At 47.0% G+C, this 11,423-nt stretch overlaps 1 pseudogene; it reads left to right on the forward strand.

Moving 5' to 3' along the window:
* The first annotated feature begins 6,075 nt into the window (after positions 1-6,075).
* On the forward strand, positions 6,076-7,013 carry LOC136653844 (olfactory receptor 4Q3-like; annotated as a pseudogene).
* The last annotated feature ends 4,410 nt before the right edge of the window (positions 7,014-11,423 follow it).

The raw sequence follows: 11,423 nt of genomic DNA on the forward strand, positions 1-11,423 counted from the left end.
ACATCACATTGGGCTTAATGGTACTTTTGCATATAAGTGCATGGGATTGTGCTTTTGTTTCGATAATTATTAGTATGCCCACTTGCAGCTAAGGCAGAGAGAGAATGCCTTACATAAATGGAGAATCTCACCAGGCAAATCCAGATTCTTAGCTCATTCAGTTCACCAGGATGCTACAATAAAGCTCTCATGATATGTCAGGACCAGCACTGTATCACATTGACTATTTCTCCCATCTTGGCCTTCAACCTGTTTCTTCAAGGCATAATGATCTCTGAGGCCTCCTCCACCAGATCCTATCCTCTGTGTCCAACCTAATAGCTTGACATGAAGGTTCTCACATCGGTGCCATCAAAATAGCTGGTGCAAACATGAGAAGCACCATCGCGGGACCTGAGACATTCCTCGGGGGAAGGGGACAAAAGTTCCTGGACGCCACAGTTCCTCTGAAAGAAAAGATTGGGCTGGAAGACCTTTGAGCATTTCATTTCCTCAAACTTCTGGAACACCGATTGGATGGAGCAGCACCTTCTTCACTTACCCAGCTGGCTGGAAATCCTCCCTTCAGAGCACTGAGCACAGTCATAGCAACAGATCTGCTCCCCCTGGCATACCATCTTTGTCTGTCCAGGATGGCAGCTCTCACTGCATGTCGATCAGGGCAGCATCTTCAAAAAACCCTAAAGGAGAAAAGTTTAGCATGGAAATCAACTGTTTTCTCATTGCTGTGATGTTTGGTTTGGTTTGTTCTGCACGAGAATACAGTTATGACACACATCTCATGAGCTCCTCTGACCTCTTATAGGTATTGATTTCCTTCTATACAGGCATGTGACACTTAACAACGGTTCACTTCATGACCGATCGCATATATGACGGTGGTCAAAGTACATTGAAGGTGCTCTTAAGGAGGCAATCGCATCTCCCGTAGCCTGCAGCCGAGTGTCTGTCTACACAACAGAGAGGCTCTTAATGCAAAGAAGAGGCCATCTGTCTCCAGTAGTCTGTGCAGCCAGCGGTGTCTGGCAGGCGGTGTCTGTTTACACAACAAAGGCAATAGATTGGACTGAATGTTCACTTAATGACCTAATCGCATAACAGGGATCAGGGAACGTGTCCCTGTCATTAAGTGGCACACACCTGTATTTATATAAGGCCCTTCTCATCAGATATTACTCAAGACAGTTTACATAGGTGGGCTGTCCTAGTTAGTTCCAATGAGGGTCTTTACAATATTGTTCTACATATAGAATCCTTCAGTCCGCAGATGTTTTCCTTTAGTTCCTTTACATACCACCTCTTCTCATCACCATAATCAATTCAACCTGAAAGTTCATGGGAAGAGATGGACAAACAAGGGGACAAAAGAGCATGGATAACATATGCCTGCACATATGAGAGTTTGGCGTATATTATCCATGTTATTCATCCTCGTCTACAAGCATAAACATTATAACAAGTCAGCCACATTTAGGTGTTACTCTTGCATCACTATAACCACAGAGGGCTGGCAGATGCAGAGTAAATCCCAGTGAATACCATAGGGCTTGCTTCAGAGTAAGTGCATCATGTATAGGAATATGCATTCCCAGGCATCTACTGAAGAGTACTTCTGAGTTCTTCTACAACTATGCAACTGTAGCTCAGAAAATGCATTCAGATCCTTCCCACCTATCGAACTTCTGTTTCCACACAATGACACTTCCATTAATGGAAAACTCTCCGCCTTCAGGAGCCCAGGGGTCCATCCTTCCTACCCTGAATCTACGGAAAGAGTGATTGAGGAACATGACAGTGTTGACGATATCAAAACCTGTTGCCAATTCCCCATTTTCAAAGAATATTTCTTCGCCTGCATTATTGTTGAAGCGAACGTTTCTCAGAAAGTGGTGAAGCTGATTGGAGGACAAGAAAAACAAAACACTGGGGTCAATTGTGGAGCAGGAGTTCTTTTGAGATCACTGGAACCTGCCACCTTGGCCTTCTGGCAATGCAGAGACTGTGATTATACTTGCAGATGCATGGCTAGGTCATTGGACACCCGGGGCCCATACATTTTTGACACGGCCCCCTGTATATGACAAAATTATTTTCAGTAGGAGTCATGACATAGGAGTAGGAGTCATGACATATGTGTTTCAAAACACATAGACGAACAGGCCTTGCTGAGGGAGAGTCAGCATGGCTTCTGTAAGGGTAAGTCTTGTCTCACGAACCTTATAGAATTCTTTGAAAAGGTCAACAGGCATGTGGATGTGGGAGAGCCCATGGACATTATATATCTGGACTTTCAGAAGGCGTTTGACACGGTCCCTCACCAAAGGCTACTGAAAAAACTCCACAGTCAGGGAATTAGAGGACAGGTCCTCTCGTGGATTGAGAACTGGTTGGAGGCCAGGAAGCAGAGAGTGGGTGTCAATGGGCAATTTTCACAATGGAGAGAGGTGAAAAGCAGTGTGCCCCAAGGATCTGTCCTGGGACCGGTGCTTTTCAACCTCTTCATAAATGACCTGGAGACAGGGTTGAGCAGTGAAGTGGCTAAGTTTGCAGACGACACCAAACTTTTCCGAGTGGTAAAGACCAGAAGTGATTGTGAGGAGCTCCAGAAGGATCTCTCCAGACTGGCAGAATGGGCAGCAAAATGGCAGATGCGCTTCAATGTCAGTAAGTGTAACGTCATGCACACTGGGACAAAAAATCAAAACTTCACATATAGGCTGATGGGCTCTGAGCTGTCTGTGACAGATCAGGAGAGAGATCTTGGGGTGGTGGTGGACAGGTCGATGAAAGTGTCGACCCAATGTGCGGCGGCAGTGAAGAAGGCCAATTCTATGCTTGGGATAATTAGGAAGCGTATTGAGAACAAAACGGCTAATATTATAATGCCGTTGTACAAATCGATGGTAAGGCTACACCTGGAGTATTGTGTCCAGTTCTGGTCACCGAATCTCAAAAAAGACATAGTGGAAATGGAAAAGGTTCAAAAGCAAGCGACTAAGATGATTACGGGGCTGGGGCACCTTCCTTATGAGGAAAGGCTACGGCGTTTGGGCCTCTTCAGCCTAGAAAAGAGACGCTTGAGGGGGGACATGATTGAGACATACAAAATTATGCAGGGGATGGACAGAGTGGATAGGGAGATGCTCTTTACACTCTCACATAATACCAGAACCAGGGGACATCCACTAAAATTGAGTGTTGGGCGGGTTAGGACAGACAAAAGAAAATATTTATTTACTCAGCGTGTGGTCGGTCTGTGGAACTCCTTGCCACAGGATGTGGTGCTGGCGTCTAGCCTAGACGCCTTTAAAAGGGGATTGGATGAGTTTCTGGAGGAAAAATCCATTATGGGGTACAAGCCATGATGTGTATGCGCAACCTCCTGATTTTAGGAATGGGTTAAGTCAGAATGCCAGATGTAGGGGAGGGCACCAGGATGAGGTCTCTTGTTATCTGGTGTGCTCCCTGGGGCATTTGGTGGGCCGCTGTGAGATACAGGAAGCTGGACTAGATGGGCCTATGGCCTGATCCAGTGGGGCTGTTCTTATGTTCTTATGTTCTTATGACATGAAATGAATAATCATCAAGGCCAGAAAATAAAGGCATTGAACATTCCCCCCCAAGCAGGGGGTGAAAGTCTCTGCAGCTAGTACTCTGTGATATCCTGCCCCTGCACCTGGAGGTTCACTGTAGCCAGAATGGTTAATAACCATGGATAGACCTGCAGTCCACCATTAATGTTTGGAACCCACTTTTAAAGTCATCTAAGGCAAGTACCAACAACACACAAAGTCCCCAATGCCCCTCATTAACTTGCAACCCCTCCTCCTTGTCAACAAGCTGCAGGAATTCCGTGTGACCTGAAAGACCTTGCATGCAAGCAAAACCCACGAGAACATTTTTTAATCTGTGATTATTATAAACTTTGCATGGTAAAACTTTCTCAGAGTTATTCTCACCCCCTCCTGTTCCCAGTCCCCATTTCCACCAGAACTCAAAATTCATTTAATATCTCCCAATAGTAATCCTTCAGTCTATTACTCCACTACTCATCTTCCATCCTTCCAAGATAAGAAACTTTCCATTCCCAATGTTATCCCCTCCCCTACATGTCCCCTTCTTTGTGATCCTGTCCCCACCAGCTTCTGGGGTCCACTTTAAGAGTGACTAACTTAAAAGTGACAAACTAACTTCAATTCAGCCAGTGACTAACAGTACCCAAACGTCCCACTAGTGACATGACTAGGGTTAGTGTCACCCCCATTAACTTTATTTATTTATTTATTTTACTTTGCAACATTCCAGGTCACCCAACAAATCAGTCACCAATAAAGAACCAATGGCAAACGTGATGACACACACAAAAGAATAGGAGTGCTAGTGTGAGTTCTGATCCATGGAAATTAGAGCTGACTCAGACTAACACTTATGGGTTCCATGTTGTTTTATCACACCTCATTTGCCCTTGGAACAATTAGGGCACAATCCTAACCAACCTTCCAGCACTGACCTAGCTGCAATGCAGCCCCAAGGTAAGGTAACAAACATGCCCGTATGCTGAAGAGGCCCCTTTGACTGCCTCCCCACTGCAGGATGCCATGCACGCCACATTGGCACAGCTAAGTCAGTGCTGGAAAGTTGGTTAGGATTGCACCCCAAGTCTCATTGGTTGGTTTTGATTTTAAGAAATCCACTTTTTGTTACATAAGGCAGTGGTGTTTTTCTTTTCTGGTTATTTGGCTAGAACGTTTGACAGAAAACAGATAACACATTACATTTTCATTGTATACATTACAGTTTCATTACATTTTCATTGAAACACATTACAGTTTCATTACATTTTGCATTAAGTTACCTATACTTTCCCTTTCCCTTCCCAAGACTCCTGATTGCCCCCTCCCCAATAGCATGCAGTGCAGCAGGTTTTGTTGGAGCTGAATGCTATGGTGGGGGGAACCATAGGATTGGGCTATGAATTACATAACCTACCAAATATTCTGCTCTTCATCGATTTAGCAGAAGCAAAGAAGAAAACCCCCAAATCTATTTTCCAGCCTGTTATTTACCGCTCTGTTCACTGAATTCTTGCTCACAGTTTTGAGTTGTTAGCATTTGTTTTTATTGTGTTGCTTTCATTCAATTTTTGACCACCTTGTTCTCCCTTTGAGCATGATCCTGCTGCCGGGCTCCACTGGCACTGTGGCTGTAGTGCTGGCGATGGGTGTTGCAGAGCACTTTTTTGCATCCAGCGAATAAGTGCTGTCAAGGGTAAGTCCTGAGCCATCCCATGGGCACTGGATGCCCCTGAACAGCTTGCCTAGGTGGCTGGGATGTGGGGGAGAGCATTCGAGAGACAGGGAAGGGGTGTTTTAGAGTGGGGGAGAGTGAAATGGTGGGGAAGATCAGGCCCGGGAGGGAGTGGGGATAGTCTCTGCTACATTCTAACCCCTATCCTCGGTCTCCCAGCATTACACAGGGCTACTTAGTTCTGCACCAGCTCAATGGATCCAACTAGCCCCATTGAGCTGGTGTGGGTAAGGGAACAAGTGTTATTACCCTGAGACCTCCTGCCTGCCCAAATCCAATGCTGGATACAGTGTGGCCTGGTGAACCCGCTGGGCCAGTACTGAATAGGATTGGGTTGCCCATATTGGAAACGTGGGGGTAAAAACGATAAAAATGTAAAAAAGAGAGAAATAGAAATAATGAAATTGGTCCTGATAAGCAACGAGATGCAAATAAAACTAATTGGTCTAATAATTCAATTATTTTAACACAAGTTTATTTTTTGTCTTTCCATTTTGACATGCACACACAACAATGAATACTGGCCTGAAACCATTTTTTGTATGTTGTAACAAGAGGAAGGAGCCTGGAAGAGTCTAGAAGTTGAGAACTAAAGAAAGAAGAATGAAAACTTCTTGATTTTATCCATAATTCGGGGGGGGGGGCACAGAATATTGAAAGTCAGGTTACACGTTACTGGAATAAAATGATTAAAAATGGGCTATTTGTGTCCAGGTTGGAATATTGTTCACTTCATTTTTTTAAACTGCACCAGAACCAGCCATCGACATGAATGGATCCACCATCTCAGAGTTCATTCTGCTGCGCTTCTCCTTTTCCCACACTGCACAGCTCTTTCTTTTGGTCCTGGTCTTGGCCTGCTACACCACCGCCCTTCTGGGAAACTTCCTAATTATGGTGAGTGTGTGGTCTGAGCCAAGCTCCATCAAGCCCCAATGTATTTCTTCCTTGCCAATCTGTCCATTATTGACATGTCTATGGGTTCATTGGCTGCCCCAAAGTTAGTGACCGGCCTCTTGAACAGTGGTTCTGTCATCTCCTATGGTGGTTGTATGGCCCAGCTGTTTAGTCTGCACCTCTTTGGGGGTGCAGAGATGTTTGTCCTCACTCTCATGGCGTATGACCGTTACGTAGCCATTTGCCAGTCATTGAGATATACAGCCATCATGAACCGGCAACGCTGCTTCAGTCTACTGATATTTTGCTGGACAGGAGCCTTCATTCATTCCACTGTCCAGATGGCGGTCATAGCCCAGTTACCATTCTGTGGACCGAATGTGCTGGACAATTTCTTCTGTGACATCCCACAGGTAATCAAGCTGGCCTGTGCAGAAATCTATGTGGTTGAGAAACTCATGCTGGTCAGTGGTGGCCTGATAACTCTACCTAACTGCCTGACCTTGCTGGTTTCATATGTCATCATCCTGGCCTCCTTCTGTGGCCACTTTGGGAAGGGTGGTAGGAAGGCTCTGTCTACCTGCAGCTCCCACCTGACGGTAGTTGGCCTTTTTTATGGGCCTGTTGTTTTTGTGTATCTTAAGCCTGTCTCTGATTCTCAGGTGGACAAAATGGCTTCTGTGTTCTACATGGTAGTCACCCCTGCCCTCAACCCCCTGATCTATACTCTGAGGAACCAAGAGATGAAGGGAGCCATGAGAAGGTTGAACGACAAATGTCAACTTTTCCTACTGCCTCATAGGGAGTAAATGTGTGTAGTTTCATTGACTTGATTGTGGAAGCTCTTCCCAGGACTGGGGAGGGACACTATTTTAGTGGTACTCTGTTTTCCCTTGAGTTCATCCTGGGCAAAATGCAAAGATTGATGATGAAATCTGGATCCATTCTAAATATTGTTGCTGCTTTATCCATTGAGTTGTGCCCAACTCTTGGCGACTGTCGGCAAGAACTCTCCATGCCCCCTTGTCACTCTCACATAACACCAGAACCAGGGGACATCCACTCAAATTGAGTGTGGGGAGAGTTAGAACAGACAAAAGAAAATATTTCTTTACTCAGCGTGTGGTTGGTCTGTGGAACTCTTTGCCACAGGATGTGGTGATGGCAACTGGCCTGGATGCCTTTAAAAGGGGATTGGACACATTTCTGGAGGAAAAATCCATTACGGGGTACAAGCCATGATGTATATGCGCAACCTCCTGATTTTAGAAATGGGCTATGTCAGAATGCCAGATACAAGGAGGGCACCAGGATGCAGGTCTCTTGTTATCTGGTGTGCTCCTTGGGACATTTGGTGGGCCGCTGTGAGATACAGGAAGCTGGACTAGATGGGCCTACGGCCTGATCCAGTGGGGCTGTTCTTATGTTCTTATGCTTGTTTCTGGATTTCATCTGCTTCATTATGTCCCTTTATGCTTAGTGATGTCACCTCCAGCCCTCAGTAGGCACCATGAATGCTAACCGGCCCTCTCTATGAAAAGGGTTTGAGGAGTTTGACATCCCTGCTCTAACTTGTCTGCCTTTTGTACGCAGATTGATATCTTTGCTTTTTCAGATCTTTTTCTAAATAAAGAAGTAGAAGTGGGCTGGGGGGGGAGAGGATCAGTACTCAAAGGAGAACCAATATTTACATAACAACCCAATCAGATTCCCACCCACCCCACCAAAGTGAAGTATGGAGCCACACGTTGGATGCCTGCGCTGCATACTATGTTTGGGGCAGGGGCAATCAAAAGGCCTGCAAGAGGTAAGGAAGGAAGTGCTGTCCAGGATCCTGACATTTTGGTCCATGCAAGATAGGACCACAGACTTTGTTGTTTGCGCACCTTCCAATGAGCACTCGAGACAACAGGTGTGGGAGAACGTGCCACTTTATTAATTAGCAAATACATATAAAGATGCGTAGAAATCATGAAACCTGCAGCTCTTGATGCAGCTAATGAACTCTAGTGCGGAGGCTGGATCCTATGAGAGGTGCCTGAATACACCTGGCCCCAGGGCTGAGTCTGACCACCTGATTCCAAGCCACATCCCTGTTCAGGCTGTGCCAGGTTATCCTTGTCAACCCCACAAGGGGCCAAGGCAGCCGGGCCAAACAGGGCCACTCCATGCCACTGAACCTTTGAGGTAGCTCCGGCAATCCAGGCCAGGGACAACCCACCCACCCTGCCATATCGCTGCCACTGAGGGATGGAAGTGGGTTCAGCCCTGCCTTCGCTGACCTCAAGATGCACACTAATGGTCATGCTCCTGCCTTTGAACCTGCACTACCTGCAAAATTAAAGTGACCAAGAGGTCCACAGGGGAGGAATTTCACATTCCTGGACTGGCCAAACAACCCCCAATCCCAGGCTTAGAAGCATGGGATCAGCTTCACAATGGATAAAATGAAAGGATCATGGACTGAGTGAGCATTATATATAGAGGGTCATATAAAGATACTACTGGTGCAATCCCAACCCCTTATGTCAGTGCTTTCCAGCACTGACATAAGGGCAATGCAGCTCTGAGGTAAGGGAGCAAACATTCCCTTCCTTTGAGGAAGCCTCCATGAGTGACACCCAACTGCAAATGCAGCACATGTCCCATTGGCACTGTCATGCCAGTGCTGGAAAGCACTGACGTAAGCGGTTAGGATTGCGCCCTACATCTGCTTTACTTTTTGTGATGTTGTAAATAAACAAGATTCAAACTAACTCATCAGCACGGTTTTCCCCATGTATGTATGGGGACTGCTGCAGTGGTGTGCAAGACAGTTGGGATACAGATTAATAGGCCAGTTCAAACTAAATTCCTGTGATGTCATGCAATGGAACTGGTGCAGCCTCTGCAGTATCCAGCAGGAGAACTGTGGCTGCTGAAGGTTTCCTCAAAGTACGGGGGTACCTTCATTCCTTTACCCTGGCTAAAGCTCCAATAGCCTCAGTGGGCTGCTTGGATCCACACCAGTTCCATACCTCGCATAAATCTGGGATGCCCTGTGTCAGGCCTTCAGGTTTGGAAGGGGGATAGGCTATGGTGGAGGCGTCTTCTGCCATCCCCACCCTCCTCAAAAGGCCTGAGCAGTTCTTCTCCCTGCCCTCCCCCATCCCAGAAACAGCGCTTCCCCAACCCAGTTTTGCCCTTCCCGTGCCCCTCCCACTCTCCCATCATCCTTCTCCAGCAGGCGCTGGTCTCCAAATGGTACTGGGAGACCACTGCAAAGCCTTTCTGCTGGTAGGATGGGCCTGCGTGCTGGCGCAACAGGTTATATAGCACAATTGTGACAGTGCATGTACTCATACCAATGGTGGAGGTTGACATAGAACTGGGCTGCCCATAAAAGAACTGCATGAAGTTCTGCTGATGTTGGTTCTTCTTGCCAGGAGGAAAAGCACTTGAAAGAAAGCAAACAGGCCCTCTAAAGTTCTACTGTTTACAAGAACTTCAAAATCTCTTTCATTTCTAATTATCCCATTGGGGACAGAACAGCAGCCAGCACCGTCCAGCAAGTCTTCATCAACTTTAGAAAAAGAGCAAAAGTCCTTTAGAAAAGACTATGAATACAGAGGGTGAGAAATCTAAGGTCCTCAGATTGCAGGAGGATTATATCCAGGGAACCTCGAAGGGCAGTGTCCTCCCATTTTCCAGAGATGGAAAATGGGGTGATATTGGGTGAGATATTGGGGTGAGAGTATTCTCACTCTAATTCTCCCTTTGCATCCTTGTATGGAGAAACTAAGGGCTCAATCCTAACCAACCTTCCAGCACTGACATAGCTGTGCCATTGCGCATCTTGCAGTGGAAGGCTGTCAAGGGGGCCTCCTCAAGGTAGGGGCAGGTGTGTTACCTTACCTTGGGGCTGCATTGCGGCTAGGTCGTACTAGAAAGTTGGTTAGGATTGCGAGTAGTAGTATATAGTTCATACTTCATTTCAAACTATCTTTGACAGCGGAAGTCCCACCCCTCTTTACCAGAAATTCCACCCCCTTAGGGGGTTCAAGTGACCCCTCAAACAACTTGCCCCAAGACCGTCGACCACTAGGGTGGTGTTTTGTAGCACCCCGAAATTTGGTATGGCAGGAAAAGGAGCCCGCAAATAAAGTGTAGGAAAGGGGTTCATGTGACCCCTCAAACAACTCCCCATGTCCCCACCGACCAGTAGGAAGGGGTTTTGTGGTGCCAGGATATATGGTTTGGCGGGAAAAGGAGCCCACCAATAAAGTGTAGGAAAGGGGTTCATGTGACCCCTCAAACAACTTATCCCGTCCCCACCAACTAGTAGGAAGGGGTTTTGTGGTGCCAGGATATATGGTTTGGTGGGAAAAGGAGCCCACCAATACAGTGTAGGAAAGGGGTTCACATGACCCCTCAAACAACTCTCCCCATACCCGCCGACCAGTAGGAAGGGGTTTTGTGGTGCCAGGATATATGGTTTGGTGGGAAAAGGAACCCGCCAATAAAGTGTAGGAAAGGGGTTCATGTGACCCCTCAAACCGCTCACCCCATCACCGCTGACCAATAGGAAGGGGTTTCATAGTTCTCGGACCACCACAGGGAACCAATGGGAAAGGGGGTGTGGGGACAGGCCTGGGCATGCCCCATGTATTTATGACCCTGGCTTTCGGGGAAGGGAGAAAGCCGTTCAGCCTGCTGCAGCCATGGCCTCCCCTCTGAAAAGCTCACCCACTTCGCCTGCCGGAATCGAGACTCCCCAGATGGAGTCTGAAACCCCTGCTAGGGAATTGCTCAAGATGGACAGCCCTGAAGAGAAGGAGAATGTGCTGCCTTCTGGGATGGAGACTCCCCAGAAGCCCCCTGCTTGTGAAAAGCATGCTTGGCATGCTTGGCAGTTGATCAAGATGGAGAGCCCCGAAGACCCGGAGACCCTGGTCAGCCCGACTGATTCTCAAGGCCCTCCCGTCTCGCCTAATTCCATGGTTTTCATATCAGTGTTTGAGAACCTTCCCCACTCAGCTTCAGTCTCTGAGTGTTTGACGGGTTCTCCACTGAGGAAGAAAAGCCAATGCTGTGAAATTGATGTTAGTGACGAATTTCGAATGCCGATACCTATGGAGCTTCTTTACAAGCTAGCGTGGGATGAAGAGACTGCGTTTTCCACCAAGAGGCTGTGACTGTGGGTTTGAGCTTTTCCACACAGTATTCGAGTTTCCGGAGGC

The sequence above is a fragment of the Tiliqua scincoides genome, chromosome 5 (genome assembly GCF_035046505.1).
Source record: "Tiliqua scincoides isolate rTilSci1 chromosome 5, rTilSci1.hap2, whole genome shotgun sequence".
NCBI lineage: Eukaryota > Metazoa > Chordata > Lepidosauria > Squamata > Scincidae > Tiliqua > Tiliqua scincoides.